The sequence below is a fragment of the Myotis myotis genome, unplaced genomic scaffold (assembly GCF_014108235.1).
Source record: "Myotis myotis isolate mMyoMyo1 unplaced genomic scaffold, mMyoMyo1.p scaffold_m19_p_2, whole genome shotgun sequence".
Lineage (NCBI taxonomy): Eukaryota > Metazoa > Chordata > Mammalia > Chiroptera > Vespertilionidae > Myotis > Myotis myotis.
Window position 1 is genome coordinate 66,532,137 of NW_023416324.1, and position 21,498 is coordinate 66,553,634.

The window sequence follows — 21,498 nt, forward strand, 5'->3', positions numbered from 1 at the left end:
CACCCCTATTTTGAGTTGTGTATAAAAAGCTGTAACTGTAACCGCTCGCTGCTGCTTCCTGCGCGCGTCCTGCCGCGGTGGCAGCCCGGATTTGAATCTGTTAATAAAGAAACTCCCTCTCCAGATTGGCAAGGGAGAGGATCTGTTTCACCAAATTCTTGGTTTGCCGTGGTTTCCTGTCTCGCGGGTACTTTCTCCTTATAACAGAGACCACATATGAGATCATATGGTATTTGTCTTTCTCTGTTCTGATTTATTTCACTTAGCATATGCTCTCAAGGTCCATTGATGTTGTTGCAAATGGCAAGGTTTCCCTTTTTTGTTATGGCTGAGTAATATCCCATTATAAATATATATGCCACATGTGCCCTTGACCAGAATTGAACCTGGGACCCTTCAGTCCGCATTCTAACACTCTATTCACTGAGCCACAGCAGGTAGGACTTATTTTTAATTTTTGAGCAATCTCCATAATGTTTTCCATGGTGGTGACATCAATTTCAGTCTCATCATCAGTGCATGAGAGTTCCCTTTCATACCAAGATTATAAAAATTTCTTCCATGTTTTCTTTTTCAAAAGCTTTCTTTTAAATACTCACTTTAACATTTAAGACTATAATTCATCTCAAATTTAGTTTTGCATATGGTGTGAGTTGAGAGTCAACATTCATTTTTTCCTTCAAAATATTATTCCTACACAAAAGCAGAAAGGCAGAGAGAACAATAGAGTCTAGTTTAAGTTTGGCAGGATTATAGTTGTGGTTCTCAGAGGAATGAAGAATAATTATTTTTTCAAGTTTGAGTTAAAACTTCCCTTCCTATGACTGTAGAGTTTACTTTCTGAATTGTGGGAAGAAAAAGACTAAGGAAAGAAAGAAGGCTGAGAGGTGGGTGGCCTGTGGACAGGTCAGTAATTACACAGAAAAATTTTGTAATCAGGGAGGGTGAAACATCCACACATAAATCCATTTACTTCTTCTACCAGTATCCCAGAGTCCTATCTGTGCCCACAGACCATGTAGCTACCACCGAACCAAGAACTGTACTCTGTCTGCACCTTGCAGTCAATTGTTCCAGGTCTCCCTTATTTGCAGCCAGCCTATGAGCCGTAGACTACTTGGCAGGAATGATGATCAATGTGTCCCATGGCTTTGTTCACTTCCATCCGCTTTGCCTTAAATTCACAACACTCCAACCCTATCCCAAAACCAAAGCAAACCCTTGAGCTATAGCATGGGGTTTAGGATGTCTAGTGGTGTGAGGTATGTGAGGGAGAGCAAGTCTGCCCTGAACAGAACCCACCTGATATCTCCTCATTGTAAAATCCATCTCATTATATAATTTAATGTGTCTCTAGACCAGCCATGGGCAAACTACAGTCTGCGGGCTAGATCCGGCCCATTTGAAATGAATAAAACTAAAAAAAAAAAAAACCGTACCCTTTTATGTAATGATGTTTACTTTGAATTTATATTAGTTCACACAAACACTCCATCCATGCTTTTGTTCCGGCCCTCCGGTCCAGTTTAAGAACCCATTGTGGCCCTCGAGTCAAAAAGTTTGCCCACCCCAGCTCTAGACTCAGTTACCATGCTTTCAATAAAGAATCCATGTAAGAATCATACTCACCATTATTACTATATTCAGCAGGAATTGAATCACTCTGTAGGGAAACATTGTCTTTGCAGTTTATTTCATCTTTGCAAACTTTTTGGTTCAACAATATTACAACCATCCTGATTCTAATTTTAGTTTAGTGGCAACTGTGTGACATTCAGAAGTTTCTCAGTCAAGGTGTTCCCTGTGGAGGGGAAGGAGCTGGTTCAGAAGTACTGTTCCTGGGATTTTCAGAGTATGGTACATTTTTCATCTTTTATTTTCTGGTGTAAAATCTTTTTTTTTTCTTTTTTTTTAATTAAATCTTTATTGTTCAGATTATTACATTTGTTCCTCTTTTTTTTCCCCCCATAACTCCCCTCCTCCCAGTTCCCGCCCCACCCTCCGCCCTCACTCCCCACCCACTGTCCTCATCCATAGGTGCACGATTTTTGTCCAATCTCTTCCCACATCTCCCACACCCCTTTCCCCCCCAGGAATAGTCGGTCCATTCCCTTTCTATGTCCCTGATTCTATTATAATCACCAGTTCATTCTGTTCATCAGATTATTTATTCACTTGATTCTTAGATTCACTTGTTGATAGATGCATATTTGTTGTTCATAATTTGTATCTTTACCTTTTTCTTCCTCTTCCTCTTCTTAAAGGATACCTTTCAGCATTTCATATAATCCTGGTTTGGTGGTGATGAACTCCTTTAGCTTTTCCTTATCTGTGAAGCTCTTTATCTGACCTTCTATTCTGAATGATAGCTTTGCTGGATAAAGTAATCTTGGTTGTAGGTTCTTGGTATTCATCACTTTGAATATTTCTTGCCACTCCCTTCTGGCCTGCAAAGTTTCTGTTGAGAAATCAGCTGACAGTCGTATGGGTATTCCCTTGTAGGTAACTGAGTTTCTTTCTCTTGCTGTTTTTAAGATTCTCTCTTTATCTTTTGCTCTTGGCATTTAATTATGATGTGTCTTGGTGTGGTCCTCTTTGGATTCCTTTTGTTTGGGGTTCTCCGTGCTTCTTGGACCTGTAAGTCCATTTCTTTCACCAGGTGGGGGAAGTTTTCTGTCATTATTTCTTCAAATAGGTTTTCAATATCTTGCTCTCTCTCATCTTCTGGCACCCCTATAATTCTGATGTTGGTACGCTTGAAGCTGTCCCAGAGGCTCCTTACACTATCCTCGCATTTTTGGATTCTTTTTTCATTTTGCTTTTCCGGTTGGGTGTTTTTTGCTTCCTCGCATTTCAAATCATTGACTTGATTCTTGCGCTCCTCTGGTCTGCTGTCAGGAGTCTGTATAATATTCGTTATTTCAGTCCGTGTATGCTTAATTTCTAGTTGGTTCCCCAATATAAGATCGAGGGTCTCATTAGTTTTCTTGTAGATCTCATTAAGTTTATTGGCGGCTTCTAAACAGTTCTTGAGCGACCTTAAAAGTGTGGTTCTGAACTCTATATCTTCCATTGACAATTTTGTCCTGTTTGTTTGTCTCCGCATTTTGTTATGCTTCCTTGGTGCACCCCCTAGTGGTCTTTGTTCGCAGTCTTATAGTTAAATCTTGATTGTTGTAGCTAATTCCAGGGAGGGTTTGACCTCCAGGCCAAGTGGCTATGAGAATCAGCTGTGTCTGGGGTGAGAGAACTTCTGTCCTCTAGGGAGGTACTAATCTAGCCTTTGCCTGAGGCTATCCGGCAAATGCCTCTGTGCAGGGCTTGGGCGGGGCGGGTCGCACAGGATCAACAGGGTGGGCCGGAGAGAGCAGTTATGGCGGCTCTCAGTCCTGTCCCCAGGGGCTCTGCCTCTCTGAGTCCCAGCACCCGCTGCAAAGCTCAGAGAGAAAGCTGCACTCGCTCTGACCGAAGCCAGACAGTCCCGCTTCTCCCGTTTGAGTCTGGGTCCCTAAAGACTCGCCCGTATCTGGAGCTCAGAGTCTTTGACTCCCTCCCGATTGAAAACGCCAACCGCGCCCTCCGCCGCCAGCCCGCTCCGCGCACTCCGCACCTCAGAATTTGACTTCAGCACTGCGCCTCCTCTGAGTGTCCGTATGCGTTTCTCTTTCCTCCTAGTTGTAGGACTTCCACTCAGCCAGCGTTCCTGTGGTTCTGGGTGATGTCCCTTCTGTTTTTTGGTTTCACTTTTGAAGTAGTTGTTCAAAGCAGCAAACTCCGGCGTTAACCTATGCCGCCATCTTGGTTCTCAATCTGGTGTAAAATCTTTAACTCATTTTTAGTTCTCTTGATTTCTTTCTGGTATTTCACAGTAATTTACCATTTTACATTCCCACCAGCAGTGCAAGAGTTCCAGTTGCTTCACATCCCCATCAACACTTGAGATGTTTCGTCTTTGTAATTTTAGCCATTCTAGTAGGTGCATAGTGATATCTCATTGTGGCTTGAATATACTTTTCTAATAAGTAATGATGTTGTTAATAATACTGTATACTGTGCTTATTGCCATCCAAATATATATTTTTTGATGAAGTGTCTGTTTAAATTATATTAGTTTTTCCTTTTAATTGGCATGTTTGCTTTTCCAATTAGTAAGATGTTTGTTGAGTTTTAAGAGTTCTTTAAATATTCTGGATACAAGTCCTAAATCTGATTTATGATTTGCAAATAGTTACTTCCAATCTGTGACTTGTTTTTTCATTCTACTGAAGGAATGAAAAGTGTGCTTTTTCAAAGAGCAGCGTTCTTAATTTTGAAGTACAATTTATTATTTTGATACCTGGAATGTTTTTAACTGTTCTCACCTTGTATTTCTTCTGTATCTCTTCTTCCTACTGATACAGAGGAGTTTATAATTAAGAAATAAATACTATGGGTTTAAGCAAAAGCCAGCAATACATGCATTAATTCAATTTAATTTTATGACCCATATAACAATCACTATAGAATTAAAATAGCTATTTGGTGCTTTTTGTCCAATATTTCCACACCTCTAGATCTGGTAGCAGGAATATCCTTGGTTTGTACCTTCCTAAGGTCCCTTAGGAGGATCTCACTGGTGATGGGAGGATTTGGAACTGGTCAGGTCTGACACCAATGTCAGGAATGTGTTTCAGTCCTAAGGAAGTTCTTTGGGAAAGATAGAATTTTAGTTCTAACTATTTCTTGATTTCACTGAAGTATGGTGATGAAAACCATTATGCATAATGGGAACTGCTGACTCTCTAGAGAACACAGGCTATCAGACTCCAGGTAGGGACAGAAAATGCATTTACTCTGGATGTGTAGAATGAAGCAGGCAGATGTGGAAACCAATGTAGCACATTTTAGAGCTTTCATTATCCCATATTTCATATCACATACAATCAGATACTTTGAGACCAGATGGTTCTATGTCAGGTGTCTTTGATGGCTGTACCAAACATCCTACGATCTGAAGTCCTATTCACTTAGGGACACAATAGGAACCTATAATCACCACAAATAACAGTTCATGAGTCTGGGTTATGTATTTGAACCCCTCTAATTCTAATACCACAGAAGGTGCTGAGTTTTAAAGACATAGGGCTTTAGAATGACATCTCACTGAATCATATACCTTTGGACTTCATTCAGGGTTTATAATTTTAGTTTTAGGTCTTCCCTTCATGAAGAACTAGATAACTGTCCTTTTGGCTTTTCCCACACCCTACCCAGACTTACCTTCTCCATGTGCTTCAGTATACGTTGTAGCTCTCTCTGTTGGATTTCTGTTTCTCTCTTCATCCACCTGGGCCACGGTTTCGTGGAAGCTTCTCTCTTGAGCCTCCATTTGTTGTTGCTTTTCATTCAGTGTCTGTAGTAGCAGCTCCTCTTCTCTTTCCAATGCCTCTGTCTCAGCATGCTCATCTGTTCCACAGTGGTTTTACAGAGTTAAGAAAATAAAAATTATATCTAGCTGTACCCTTCAAAGATAAGAGGAGCTCCTAAAATGATTTTTAAATGGCAGTGAGTAATCTATCAATATTCTTACCAGCAATAGGAACAAAACACATTTCAGAATGTGATGGAAAGGCACTGATTGCTTGAGAGAGCAATTAAAATTCACCTGGTTATTTTTGGATTTAATTGTTCTAATCCTTTTGTGGAAACAGTATGTTTCAAGAAGGATTTTTTCTCATACATTGAGGGGCACTGCAGGAACTTGCCATATGCTCCATGATCACAGCCCTGCCTTGTACCTGCTAGACTAGAGCCATCTCCCAAGTAGTGAGGTGCCGGGAGCCGGTCCATGCTTGCTGTTTCAAGGGACCTGGCATATATGGCATACTGTTCTTAATATGTTTGCTCACCTTCTTGGCACTATGTGTTTTAACCAAGGTCTCTGAGAAAGGTTGTTTCCCCAGGTAGGGATTTTCCCCTGAAGTTAGGGAGGGAATAAAACCTCTTAACTAAGTGCCAGGTGGGTAATTAATCACTTTAACTATGAACAATCATGCTTAAGCTACATAATCTTTACTCCCTGGAATGGAGATAAGAAATGCCCTAACCTTTGAAATAGAGATTGATAGGATTGGAATCAACTGGTATAAATACAGATGTAAGAAGACAAAAAAAAAAAAGGAGAGACAGAACCTAGACACAGAACCTACACAGAACTAGAGACAGAAGAACTTCACTGGAGAGAACATGGCAAAAGATCCTGGACTGAACCTGACTACAGAAATGGGCAAGAGAACCTGACTAGAACCTGGTAACTGAACCTGGCTGGAGAACCTGGACAGAACCTGGCTGGAGAACCCAGTGAGGGAACTTGGCTACAGAACCTGGCTGGAGAACCTAGCGAGGGAACATGGCTACAGAACCTGGCTGGAGATCCTAAGCAGAACCTCTCTGGAGATCCTAACCAGAACTTTGCTGGAGATCCTGAACAGAACTTGGCTGGGGATCCTGGCTAGAGATCCTGGCTAGGCTGCTGATCAACTGAACGCTGTCTCCGTGTCATTCCTTCTTCGCCGACTCCGTCCACACCTTTGGGGACCCCTGGACCTGCTGGGGTTGGACCCCGGCATATGGCACCCAAACAGGGACCCCTAGGTAAGCCCCACTCTCAGGATGGATAGGACTCCACCGTAGGAAGAGGGTGGATAGTCTTCGCCAACTCCGTCCACACCTTTGGGAAGCCCTGGAACAGGATTCCCCTAGGTAAGCGCCCCCCTCATTGAGAACCCCCACACTCGGGACGGATAGGACTCCACCAGGGTACTGCAGACCCCCCTACAGAGGATAAGTAGGGTAAGAAGGTGGATAGTACAGAACTTAGATTGAGAAGATGTGCCATACTGGGTCCAAAGAAAGAAGACTCTGTATTGATTCTTAGATTGAGAAGATGTGCCATACTGAGTCCAAAGAAAGAAGACTCTGTATTGATCTTTAGATTAAGAAGATGTGCCATACTGAGTCTAAAGAAATAAGACTCCTTATTGATCTTTTAACACATATGCTTGCTAGCAGAGGAATTAAGGTTACTCCCAGTCAGACAGAACGTTTTATACAAGAAGTATGTCCATACTTTTCTGAGGAAGGAAAGGTAAATGTAAAGGCATGGGAGGAGGTAGGCCCAAGGAGCCTTATCCTTAACCCCACTGCAGCCTTTCCACCCCAGGAAAGTGCAGGATTGGCAAGCTCTCCCTGGGGTGATAGATCAGGACTCAGGTAATAGCGGAAAGCACCAATCCTACTCTTAAAATGGATACAAGAGAGCATTTCGGGGTTTTCTTTTTAATGCCCGCTTTTAAAAAATAAAAAAGGGGGAATTTGCTGGGAGCTGGTCCATGCTTGCTGTTTCAAGGGACCTGGCATATATGGCATACTGTTCTTAATATGTTTGCTCACCTTCTTGGCACTATGTGTTTTAACCAAGGTCTCTGAGAAAGGTTGTTTCCCCAGGTAGGGATTTTCCCCTGAAGTTAGGGAGGGAATAAAACCCCTCAACTAAGTGCCAGGCGGGTAATTAATCACTTTAACTACGAACAATCATGCTTAAGCTACATAATCTTTACTCCCTGGAATGGAGATAAGAAACGCCCTAACCTTTGTAATAGAGATTGATAGGATTGAATCAACTGGTATAAATACAGATGCAACAAGACAGCAAGACACAGAACTTAGAACTCAGAACTTAGAATACAGAGCTTAGAACACAGAACTAAGAAGACAGAACATACACAGAACCTACAGACAGAAGAACTTCGCTGGAGAGAACATGGCAAAAGATCCTGGACTGAACCTGACTACAGAAATTGGCAAGAGAACCTGACTAGAACCCTGTGACTGAACCTGGCTGGAGAACCTAGTGAGGGAACATGGCTACAGAACCTGGCTGGAGAACCTAGCAAGAGAACATGGACACAGAACCTGGCTGGAGATCGTAAGCAGAACCTCTCTGGAGATCCAGACCAGAACTTGGCTGGAGATCCTGGCAAGGCTGCTGATCAACTGAACGCTGTCTCCGCGTCATTCCTTCTTCGCCGACTCCGTCCACACCTTTGGGGACCCCTGGACCCGCTGGGGTTGGACCCCGGCAGTGAGGGCTTTGTCAGTCTGCATGATGGATTCCTTTGTTGAAGCCTGTGACTGTCTTGAAGTTCTGGAGGACCTCCATACCCTGAGGAAACAAAGAGCAAAGACTATTCTTTCTGGGGAAGTCATTGGTCAATAAAACTACAAATTTGACTCTGTAAGTGCATCATCCTTCTTAGCATCCAACAGTGGTTCCCTTCCTTCCAGGGCCACAATAGAAAATCCAACATCTTTAGTTGGGGGGGATCAATAGTTGCCTATTTGGCAACCCTAGCTTCTTCTTAATGATGACACTTATGGTAGTTCTACAAACACTCCTCCTCAATTATATGCAATCTCTGCACATTTTTTTTTCTTCTGACTTATGCTCATCTACTCTTTCTATACTCAGATACTACTTATTGACACTTCAACTTATAGCTTATATCTCCTCTTCCAAAAAGTTGTGTTAAATTTCCTCCTGAGATTTGACTGGATGCCAGTAACAGACCTGCCCTACCAGTTCTACCACTTGTTAGCAGTATGTTCTTAGGTAACTCATGAGCGTCTCAGTGCATCTTTTTTTAAATTTTTTTTTAAAATCTTTATTGTTCAGATTATTACAGTTGTTCCTCTTTTTGCCCCCCATAACTCCCCTCCACCCCACCCTCTGCCCTCACCCCCCCCCACTGTCCTCATCCATAGGTGTATGATTTTTGTCCAGTCTCTTCCTACACCCCCACACGCCTTTCCCCCCAAGAATTGTCAGTCCACTCCCTTTCTATGCCCCTGATTCTATTATATTCTCCAGTTTATTCTGTTCATCAGATATTTTATTCACTTTATTTTTAGATTAACTTTTTTTTAAAATTAAATCTTTATTGTTCTGATTATTACATTTGTTCCTCTCTTTTCCCCCCATAACTCCCCTCCTCCCAGTTCCCACCCCACCCTCCTCCCTTACTCCCCACCCACAGTCCTCATCCATAGGTGCACGATTTTTGTCCAGTCTCTTCCCGCATCTCCCACACCCCTTTCCCCCCCAAGAATAGTCAGTCCATTCCCTTTCTATGCCCCTGATTCTATTATAATCACCAGTTCATTCTGTTCATCAGATTATTTATTCATTTGATTCTTAGATTCACTTGTTGATAGATGCCTATTTGTTGTTCATAATTTTTATCTTTACCTTTTTCTTCTTCTTCCTCTTCTTAAAGGCTACCTTTCAGCATTTCATATAATACTGGTTTGGTGGTGATGAACTCCTTTAGCTTTTCCTTATCTGTGAAGCTCTTTATCTGACCTTCAATTCTGAATGATAGCTTTGCTGGATAAAGTAATCTTGGTTGTAGGTTCTTGGTATTCATCACTTTGAATATTTCTTGCCACTCCCTTCTGGCCTGCATAGTTTCTGTTGAGAAATCAGCTGGAAATAGTATGGGTACTCCCTTGTAGGTAACTAGCTGTTTTTCTTTTGCTGCTTTTATGATTCTCTCTTTGTCTTTCGCTCTTGGCATTTTAATTATGATGTGTCTTGGTTGGTCCTCTGTGGATTCCTTTTGTTTGGGGTTCTCTGAACTTCCTGGACTTGTAAGTCTATTTCTTTTAGCAGGTAGGGGAAGTTTTCTGTCATTATTTTTTCAAATAGGTTTTCAGTATCTTGCTCTCTTTCTTCTTCTGGCACCCCATAATTCAAATGTTGGTTCGTTTGAAGTTGTCCCAGAGGCTGCTTACACTATCTTCATATTTTTGGATTCTTTTTTCTTTTTTATTTTCCATTTGGGTGTTTTTAACTTCTTCATACTTCAAATCTTTGACTTGATTCTTGTGATCCTCTAGTCTGCTGTTGGATCTCTGTATAATATTCTTTATTTCAGTCAGTGTATGCTTAATTTCTAGTTGGTCTTTTTTCATATCCTTGAGGGTCTCAATAGATTTATTGAGGGTCTTACTAAGTTTATCAGCAGTTTCTAGGAAATTCTTGAAAAACCTTATAAGTGTGGTTTTGAACTCTATATCCAGTAGTTTGCTTTCCTCCATTTCTGTCATTTGTGACCTGTTTCTTTGTCTCCGCATTTTTTATGTTTCCCTGTGTTGATAGAGTGGCTTTGTGTGCTAGGTGTCCTATAGGGCACAGTGGCTCAGCCTCCCCAATTACCTGAGGTGGAACTCTTGGTGCACCCCTTTGTGGGCTTTGTGCACAGTCTTGTTTTAGTTAAGCCTTGATTGTTGTAGGTATCACTGGGAGGAATTGACCTCCAGGCCAATTGACTGTGAGAATCAGCTGTGTCTACAGTGGGAGAACTTCTGTGCTGGAGACACCCTTCTGGGGCAAGACTTGCTTCAGTGGGGCTTTGGTGCTCACTGAGTCTGCCCCCCGACTGTGTCCCTTATGGATCTGAGGAGTTGTAATCTGTATGGTCCCACTCTGACCACTGGGTACACTAGCTCTTGGATCTCTAAGGAGATGCTAATTTAGCCTCTTCCTGAGGCTACCTGGCAAGAGCTATGGAGAGATCTGCAGATTCTTCTTCTTTGTTTGGGGTTTGGAGGTGCCCAGATGAGGTCCAGCTGTGAAGCAATGCAAGCTGCTGTGGGGATTTGGGCCTTCTTTTGGATGTTCTGGGTCTCTCTGACCCAGTTGCAGTTTCTTAGGTAATTTTAGATTGCAACGGGCTAGGTCATTCATATGCAAAAGCCTTTGTGAACAGCTTGGGTGGGGCAGGGTCTAAGGGAATCAACAGGACAGAGCAAACAGCTATGGCTGTTTTGCCCTAAGAGGTCCCGGGTCTCAGTGTCCTGAAGTAATCACTGCAAGCACCTCTGAGAGAAAGCTGCCCTCAAGTTCTGCTCAATGCGAGACAGTCCAGTTTCTCTCCGTATGAGTCTGGGTCCCCAGAGACTCGCCCGGAACTGGAGTTCAGAGCATTCAGGAGCTTGAGACTCCTTCCCGATTGTAAAAGACAACCGCATCCTCAGTTGCCAGCCCTTTACACACACGCCCCCGTACCTCTGCATTTTACTTCCGCACCTCCTCTGAGTCTCAGTGTGCTTTTCTCTTTCCTTCTAGTTGTAGAATTTCCACTCAGCCAGCCTTCCTGTGGTTCTGGATGATGTCCGTTTTGTCTTTTAGTCGTATTTTTGACGTGGTTGTGAGAGGCAGCAATTTCAGGTATTTACCTATACTGCCATCTTGGTTTCTCTCTTCTCAGTGCATCTTATTTCTCAACTGTATTATGGGGATGACATTAGTATCTGAAGTCATAGTATTCTAAAGATTAAAGTGATAGTCAACCTAAAATGTACTTGGTGTAGAAAGTGTGTGCTCAATATATATCAGGCATCATCATCACCATCATTATTATCACCACTATTAGTGTATCTTATATGATAAACTTTATCCTACCAATCCAACTGACTATTTATATTTCCTTTTTTTTTAGGTGAGATGATAAGCTTCTTTAGAGCATTGTTTCTTTAATTATGTATTCCGTGTACACAGTGCTAAACTATTACATTGTTTCTAAATGAAAGGCATGTTCTATTTCATCTACATTCCTGATAATAGATCTTTTGTTTGGGAAAATATTCTATTTTATTTAAGAGCACTTATCTAATTGTGGATGTAAAAGATAAAAATGTACAGATATCACCATGCTTTGCTATCACTTCACATAGAGTCCTATCATCATAGATTTTCCAAAAGAGCCCACAAAAACTCTGTCCTTCATGTGCTGGTCTTCCCCCATCTTTTTATTCCTCACCTTCACTCCTTTCCCGGGCACCAATGCATAGGACCGTTCAACCTTGTTCATTTCTTCTGAGTAGAGAATGTATCCTCCAGGTACAGAGAAAGTTCCTTTAGAAATGCCTTCCATCAGCGGCTCTGAAAGCTGTCTAAGCTGAGCCTGGCAATATTTGAGAGATTCCTCTTCATTCTTCAGCAAGAAATCTTCCTTCTTTTTCTCTATGATGCCCTGCCACAGAAATGTGGAGAAATACAAAGGAAAGAGGCTACTATAAAAGAAGGGAAGGTCCAACTGTGATCCTCTTGGAAGAAGTAGTTTAATGCCATCAAGTTGGACTGGAGCATGGAACCATAGACCATGCTCAAGAAGCTCATTTTAGTCACAGTTTAGACCAATTTATTGTGTGACCTGTGGAAAGTTCCTCAGTTCTCTTGGGTTCAAGCTCAATGTTTGTGAAATGATGGAACTGATAGACAGGAAATCCAGGTTTCATTTATTTTTTAAATTGAGATATATTTGAGATATCACATTATATTGGCTTCAGGTGTACAATGTAATGGTTTGATATCTGTATACATTGCAAAATGATCACTATATTGTCTAATTATTGTCTGCCACCTTACATCGGTATAAACATGGTTTTTTCTTTGATGAGAACTTTTAAATTCAATTCTCTAGCAAATATCAAATATGCAATCCAGTATCATCAAGGTCCCTTTATCAGTCATAAGATTAACAGTGGTCCATCCATCAGCAATGAGCAATGGAAAGTTCAATATGACTGGAAGTAGACTTTCCTCTGCAAACTTGGATTGCTATGGATAAAAATATGTACAAAGTAGACCAATTGTTCACTAATGAGGTAAGTGTTCACTGAACAGAGTTTTGAACTCCTCATGAATTAATTTAATGAGGGCTTGATTGTGCAAATATATACGGAAATAAATTTTTTGCTACACCAGAAAAATTATAATCATATTAATTTTCTTCTGTATGAAGCAAGAGTTTTTTAACTTGTAGGATGGTCAATGACAGACTCAAAGACAAGGTGTTTATATTGGGCAGAATTATGTTGTCCTCAAGAATTCTCTCTCCTGGTATCAATATATGATAGTCTCTAGGCCTATGAATATGCTAAATATTGATCAAGTGATTAGATTTATATGGCACTGGCTAACTTTAAGAAATGGAGATTACTCAAGTGGGCATACCTAAATACATGAGGCATTTAAAAGCACTTTTCTCTAGTTGTTAGCAGAGAGGTAGTCAAAGATATTAGAAACAATACAAGGATACAATGAATGGCTTGAAGTTGGGGAGGAGGCCCCATGACCCTCCTAATGACATTATATTAGTTTCAGGTGTACAACATCTGAATCTTATTTTCAGCTCTTGGTAAACAGCAGAGCAACATACATCTTGTGCTAGGAACTCACCTGAAGAATTTTGAACTAATAAAGTATGTGTTTTTGCAAACTGCTAATAAGCACATGTTAATTTGTATTGCCATAATGGAAATAAAGAGCCAATCTTTTGGAAAAAGGATGAATAGTAGATTATAGATCCCAGACCCTCAAGTGAATCCAAACTTCTTTTACAATGGGAAACACATGAACTATAGGTCAAAAGGGAATGTCCAGGAATCAATCTAGAAGAACAGGAATTAGGAAGGGTCCATGCTAAGACATATTTACCATACACTTCTTTTGGAACTCCCACTTGTCATTCTTGAAGGAGTGCTCTATGAAGATTGCAATGGCTTCCTTCTCACAGGCTGTGTGCAGGCCCAGGAGCTCCTGCAGCGTGTCTGTGGGGAAGTTCACTCTCTGGGCCATCTGCTGGCTGTAGTGGTCAGCTGCCTTTTGCACGGCCACTGAGTTCACACACTCAGCAAGAGTTATCACTGCATTTTCCAAACAAGGCACTGCTCCACTGTTGATGGCGTCCACATAGGCCTTTGCCAAGGTCCCCAGCCCTGAATGACAGGATATTCAGAAAATGGATAGGAAGTTCTTACTCACTATATCACAAGTTTTAGAGATCATCATTCTAAAAACAACAAAATTTTTATTGAAATGAAGATTTCTGTTTTCTCTTTCTTTCTTTACTCCCCACCATCCTCCTTGATTTCATTGTTGTCTCCTCCTCCGTTATATACTATAAACCCACTTCCTTGTAATAACATCATCATATCTCCTACTCACTCTTTCCTTTAAGGTTCTCAAATTCAGTATATAATAATGTAAATTTAATGATTTCAACCAATATATTCAAAGGTTTCCTGGAACCTTTTCCCAATTGAAATAAAATTTAAAAGAGTTTATTTTACAGGTAGATAAAGTAAATACTTTGTGGGTAAAATTTTCCAATGAAAATTTAGACCCATATGAAAAATCAAAAATTTCAGGATGGTGACTCAAATATTAAATCAAACCTTAGCCCATCTCATCCCAGGGCACTGTATGTCTGCTGAAGTGGTATATATCCATGAATCTAGCCCTATACATAAGGCTATATGTTAAGTTTTTTTCTCAAGCCCTAATGAACTTTCAGTGGGTCATGTTCTGCTATATATTTTTTCTAATTGGTCTTATCATCATCATGCAGATTCCTATCTTTAACAGCAGCTTGTGCTTATGCCATTAGTGTATTAGTTTCATGAGATACAATAGGCTTCAATAAGCCCTCATAAATGGAAACTTTAATGAAAAAACATGCATGTCTATGTGTGGCATGAATCTCTGCTTTCCACATTACATAGAGAAGGAAACAGAACTCTGGCAAACCCTGAGTACAATCACACACAATGAACAACTGTGAGAATGGAGACTCACGATTTCCAGTGACAATGATTCCCTCTCTGAGGCTCTTGGTTTTTGCATCTGTGATAATATAGTTACAGAAATGTTTGGATTGCCCTGGAAATTGCGGTCTAGTTGGTTTTCTGAAATGCACTCCATATGTTGTAACAAGTTTTTGTCATTTGTAGGCCTATCTAAAACAAAGCCTTTTCACTCGGGAAAGAACTTCCTGATATACTTACTTTCTAGGCATGTTGGATTGCTGGATTTTGGGCTCCCTTCCTGTAGAGAAAAAAACACACAAAAAAGCAAAAAACATCAATGATCGGTGAGACAGTCTTCAAGAAAGGATGTTCATTTCCAATGGTCTTTGCATCATTTTAACTCTGGTGCTTACATATCTGCTTCTATTTAATCATGAATATCAATGTAATGCTAATCTCCACAAAACAGATTTGTTTTTAATTTTTGTGCAAAACCAGGAATAAAAGAAATAAATACTGCTGAGGAAGAAGAGGAGGCATGGAGACATTCATCCCATCTGAAGAAACTTATGATTGTTTTCCTTAGCCTTTCCATGGTGTCCAATTTCTTGACTATTATTTAGATACTAGAGGACCAGTGCACAAAAATTTGTGCACTCGGGGGGAGGGGTCCCTCAGCCCAGCCTGTGTCCTCTTGCAGTCTGGAACCCCTTGGGGGTGACCACTTGGCTTAGGCCTTCTCCCTGGGGGATTGGGCCTAAGATGGCAATCAGACATCCCTCTGGAAGACCGGCAGCCCTCGGGGGATGTCCATTTGCCAGTGGGGAGCAGACCTAAGCTGCAGTCAGACATCCTTAGCGCTGCTGAGGAGGCAGAAAAGGCTCCCACCACCACCGCTGTACTGGCAGCCATCAGCCTGGCTTGTGGCTGAGCAGAGCTCCCCCCTGTGAGAGCGCCCTGACAACCAGAGGGCAACTCCTGCATTGAGCATCTGCCCCCTGGTGGTCAATGTGTGTCATAGTGACCAGTCATTCCCAGTCCTTCTGCTGTTAGGGTCAGTTTGCATATTACCTTGTTACTATATAGGATAGAGGCCTGGTGCATGGCTGGGGGCCGGCTGGTTTCCCCTGAAGGGAGATGCAGATCAGGGTGTGGGTCCCGCTGGGGTGCCTGGCCAATCTGGATGATGGGCTGATGGCTGTTTTCAGCTGGTCACACCCCGTTTAGGGTGGGGTCCCCACTGGGGTGCCTGGCCAGTCTGGGTGAGGGGCTAAGGGCCGTTTTCAGGCTGGCGGGTGACTGAAGCTCCCAGCCTCTTTTTTTTTTCTTCTTTTTTTTTTTTTCTGGGATTTATTTACCTTCTATAGCTGTCACTGCAGCTGAGAGCCAGCTCCAGCTCTGAGGCCATGGCTGGCTGAAAGCAGGTATCTGGGTTTGTTTAGTTTCTATAATTGAAACATTGTTGCTGCCCTGCTTGCTCCAGCTCTGAGGCTGTGGCTGGCTGAAAGCAGGTATCTGCGTTTGTGTAGCATCTATAATTGAAACTCTGTTGCCATCACTGGTGCTCTAACTCTGAGGCCATGGCCAGCTGAAAGCAGGTATCTGGGGTTTGTTTAGCTTGTATAATTGAAGCATTGTTGATTCCGGAGCTCAGAGCTGGGCCGTGGTAGGTGGGAAACGTTGGCTTCCTCCATCACTGGAGCAAGCAAACCTCATGTTCGCTTCAGCTGCGTGGCTGCCGGCCGCCATCTTTGTTGGCAGTTAATTTGCATATCCTGCTGGTTAGCCAATGGGAAGTGTAGCAGAGGTATGGTCAATTACCATGTTTGTCTGTTATTAGATAGGATTTGTGAATGATAGATTAATCCTAAAAATTTACCGAAATACTTTTAATATCATAGTTCTCATGTCACAAATATAATGGGGGTTCTAAAGTAAGATTCAAATATTTCCTGGTAGATATATGGCAATTTATGATATTGTTAAATAGGTAGACATTACTCAGAACAGTAAATAACAACTTCTAAAAATCAGAGTAATAAATGCACACTATACAAATATGCAAGATTAACCTAATGTCACTTAAACACCTCACCGTTCTGTACATCAGATTATATTGGTGGTGACAATGTCACACTAAGTAATTCTGGGCATATATCAGCTGTTCCATAAATGATTCTTGAATAAATAAATGAAATACTAAATAAGCAAAAATGGACATGCTTCCAGGTACCACCCATTTTTCTCTCTCCTAAATCTATTTTGTGTAATTAATTTATTCTATTAACATGATAACAGGCTGCAGAATGAAGAGAGTGATGTTATAAGAGAGAGATAATGAATGATTTGACAGTCTTACTGGAAGAATATGTTCATTTTGGGGGCTACTAAGATAGACAACATAAAATATGTTAAAAAAAACAAGTCATTTGATATCTTTGTGATCCTGTGTTAACCATTTTCCACAGAGTTGGGCATTTTTCTCCAAATAGAAGCAGAGGAGCTCTAAACTTAATCAGAACACAGAGATTTGAGCTGCATAATGTCTTAGAACTGGTTGTTATCCTCAAATTTTTTTCATGGTGTCAATTTTTCTAAAATTTTTGGTACAATGTTGGATCTTCCATTTCCTCAGCCAGCTTAAGTTCTGGTCACTTGATTTTTTTTTCTTTATTAATAACAATAGAAACCCATACCCACCTGTCATACTCATATCACCATTGGCACGGACTTCAAAACAATAAAAAATAGAAATTGACCTTAAGTGACAAATGACAGGGCTCAGTAGATCATATTCAGCACTGGGTTTCATTCCTGGCAAAGTTGATCACCTTAGATGCATTTACTGTACATGTTGCCATGTATGTTTAAACCCCAGCAAATCCTCACTGGATGTCAAAGATTGCCATTTAGAACTTTATATTATAGACCGCTGGTCAGAAATATAATGTAAGTTCTAAAGTCAAATGTTTCATCCTCCACCATCCAGACCATCCTCTGATACCTGCAAGCAACTTCACGGCATTCTCCAGGTACTCATCTTCAGTGAGGGTGCGTCTATCTAACATCAGCTCCAGCATAAAATCCCGTAAAACCCAAACAAAGCCTGGAAAGAAACTCACAAACTCGGCTGAGTCATCTACTTCAGCCCAGCTGGGAGAGGATTTTGCCCGGATTAGCTTTGTTAGTTCAGTCACATAGCTGGGATCTTAGATAAGGAATTGAGAAGTGCTCCACACCAAAATTTCCAGATCTCACATGGAAATAATTTTTATGACCATTTTCATTCACCCTGTGTCCCTTTATCTTCAACCATGATTATTGACATGAGGAAACAACAAAAAATAGTCTCAGTTACATTTTCATAGCCTCCATGACACATGGAGGTTTGGTTCCTGGAAGGATACTGCAGCTGCTCCAGGGCCTGGTGGTTGATGGTGCTCATGCTGTTGTAGACAAACATGCTGCTCAGAAGCACGGCCAGGGCAAAGATCCATGAGTCGTTTTTTGAGTCGCCCTAGAAAGTGCACAGAAGGGGATTGAGGGGCCTTCAATTTACTCATTCATTCAGTTGTTCATGTACTATGTCAGCTCTAGTATAACTGACCAGTAGAGCAAATTACACTTATTGTGAAAACTGATAAATTCAAACCTCATTTTGGGTATGCACATTGACATCACTCATGGCCCAAGTTCCTTAGCTATTAAAAGAAGTAAATGACACTGTAAATGTTTGAAAAATGTTTAAAACATTCCCAAGAACATAGAAGTATGCAATAAGAAGTGGTTAATGATTTATTTGCCACTTTCTCTTGACCACAGGCTTATTTGGGACACAAATGCTAGTCAAGTAAATTCACCAACTTCTCATTGTGCAACTAAAAAAAAAAAAAAAAAATCCAGACAATGCATTTACTTTTGTGGATATAGTTTCATAGGACAATCTCTGACCTCCAGAGATGACGTGCTGGAGGTGCAAATATATGTGGCAACATGTAAATGCTTCCAAGGTGATCAGCTCTGCCAGGAGTGCAACCCAATGATAAAACATAAAAGACAAAGGGGGAATGCAAAACCCTGAAAAATTACTCTATGATTTCAGGACAAGAAGGGATTATGTCTGAGTGAGAAACAATCCAATTAGTTTGAAAGTAGCTGAGCTTTACTGTAAAGAATGGGCAGAATGTGGAATTCTGGAGAGAAGAGGACCAGGCTGGTGGAAGGATCTACAGAAGCCAATCAGAATTGTTAAAGAGTGTGTTCATATAAAGGTACTACATGTACCTTTTTGATTGAAGTAGTCGTTATGTGTGTCGTAGGAATAGATGATGAGGCTGAACATAACATTTAGGAAAAATCATAAGTGACTATGCAATAGAATTGGATACTGCTAAAAACCTTAGATTTGTAAGGACAGCAAGTACTTCTCCTGCTATCAGTTGACAGTTATGCTTTGGCTCCTATCAAAATATAATTAGCTAAAAAGAAGATGGTTTATGTAAGCTATAATCTGTTAGCAATCAGTAGACTATCTTGAGATTACAGTGAAATCATTATTGAGTACTTTTAACTTGAATTATGTTAGTGAAATAAACATTCAGAGAAAAACAAGTATCATATGATTTCACTCATATGTGAAATCTAATGAACTAAATGAACCAACAAGCAACATAGAGGCAGACTTATAAATAAAGAGCAGGCTGACAATTCTTGGAGGCAGGTGAGGGGTTGGGTTGTGGAGGGGGGAGTATTGAGCAAAAAAGAAAACAGAGAAGGTATTCATGGACAAGGCAACAGTGTGGTGACTGCTGGGGAAAGGCATTGGAGAAGTTGGATGAGGTGATGGGGGGATAAATGGTGATGAACAGAGACTTGACTTTGGTAGTAAACACACAATATAGTGTACAGATAATGTGCTGTAGAATTGTACACCTGAAACCTGTATAAATTTGTAAACCAGTGTCACCCCAATAAATTCAATTAAAAATTAATATTATAATTGAGGTTATCTAATTTCTGCCCCTACTCCTTTTGGGGTAATGGAAGCCAAAGATCCACCCCTCTTACTTTTCCTTTGACTCTGGCAAATGGAAATAAGGACACAAGATTGACTGCAACTAACACAGTAATGATAAACTACCTAAAATTTTCTTATATAAAATGCTTTTGGTGGGTCTAGCTCATGAATTTATAGAAGGGAGGAATTCATCTCTAAAACCGAGAGACTTGGACTAAAACCTTAATTAATTTATATGGTGTAACTGAAGTGTTTTTGGAGATTATTTAAATAAGTTATTTTAATGAAACTGTATTTTCACATTTCCTACTTTCAAGACCATCAACCTTACACACCTTAACTACCAGAGCATATTGATCCCATAATTACAGCTTTCTCCAGGATGTTTTTCTTATCCTGAAGACTAGTTAAATATGTTACTCCTTGTATCCATTATACCCTGTACTGATAACACTGCATATTTCTTATCTCCCAACTAAGCTCTGAGCCTTTTCCTAAATCATTCAAAATATTAACTAGACTACAGGCAATAGAGGCAGCTATTGAATATCTGGGGGAAAGATAGGACACTATAGCATGCAGGCTTAATTGCAATTGGGAGCATAACACATATGTGTCACCCCTTTAAAATGGAACAGTAGCCCTAGCTGGTTTGGCTCAGTGGATAGAGAATTGGCCTGCAGACTGAAGAGTGCCAGATTCAATTCCGGTCAAGGGCACATGCCTGAGTTGCGGGCTCCATCCCCAGTAGGGGGCATGCAGGAGGCAACTGATCTATGATTCTCTCTCATCATTGATGTTTCTATCTCTCTCTCCCTCTCCCTTCCTCTTTGAAATCAATAAAAATATATTAAAAAATAAAATGGAACAGTAGTCACCATCATTGGATTGATGTTAAAAAGCATCCATGGGGAGTCTTTCATGATAACCTTGCTGAAGAAGTAAACATGTTGCAAAGGCAAATTAGAGAGTCCTTACTTGCTTTCAATAAACATGAAAAACAGCCTACTGCTTGTACTATTGTAAAGGAGAATATGGAGTAGATAGACCCCCACCACACAGTTTCCTAAAATCAATTGGTACCTGATCAGGCTAACCATTGCTGTCATCGTAATTCTCTTTGTTTTTCTTATACTCCACAAAATCAGAACTTAAGCAGTGAACGTGCTTTGCTGACACTGACCTTCCAAAGCAGAAAGTTCACTGCCTCCCTCTGTCTCTGCAGCCAGCAAAACAAAAAGGGGAAGATGTGGGGAAGCAATGAACTTGGTTAGAATGTCTGTAAGGAGGATTCTCCGAAAGGTTGGGGGCCTCTGAAGGGATCTTGCTGAAGGTGGCAGCCCCTACCTTGACTTTTACAAACAAGTCCGATCCACCAGGGAGTTTTTTAGTCTTTAAAGATCTGACCTTGTAGAAGCATGTGCTTTCTTAAGGATACTTACCCTGCTGATTATATCTAGAGGTTAATTAATGTTCAAGCTGTTATAATAAAAAGCAAACGAGGCAGGCGAACAGGATTGCTTTTACTTCTAAAGTAAAACAGTCCCTTAGCCTCTCTTTCACAGAAACCTGTGTCAGAGTAATCTGTTCATTGGTTGCTCAGGGTCTGTCAGCCCTGGCATAATTGACATATATATAACACTGTATGAGTTTAAGCTGAACAGTAAGTAGGTTTTAAAATGATCTAATCTAAAGGCTTTCCAGACAGAAAAACAATCTCTTAGGTTATTCGAGGCCACCGGAAATGGCATTTCCTGGAAACATAATTCATATTGAAACTGAAAGCAGAGATGGAAGATGGCGGCGATATAGGCAGACGCGTCCCAGGTCTTGTCCCGGAGCAAATGGAG

The 21,498-nt window shown here is 40.9% G+C and overlaps 1 long non-coding RNA gene and 1 pseudogene across 2 annotated transcripts; both read right to left on the reverse strand.

Moving 5' to 3' along the window:
- Window positions 1-1,582: 1,582 nt before the first annotated feature.
- Window positions 1,583-6,438, reverse strand: LOC118676669. 2 transcript variants are annotated; one of them, XR_004974181.1, is made up of 3 exons: window positions 6,402-6,438; window positions 5,260-5,445; window positions 1,583-1,801 (listed from the first exon to the last, which is right to left on the reverse strand). It is a non-coding gene; the product is annotated as an uncharacterized LOC118676669 (long non-coding RNA). The 2 variants fall into 2 exon arrangements; XR_004974182.1 differs by lacking the exon at window positions 1,583-1,801 and adding an exon at window positions 4,322-4,391.
- Window positions 6,439-11,762: 5,324 nt separating this feature from the next.
- On the reverse strand, window positions 11,763-20,757 carry LOC118675545 (annotated as a pseudogene).
- Between the last annotated feature and the right edge of the window lie 741 nt (window positions 20,758-21,498).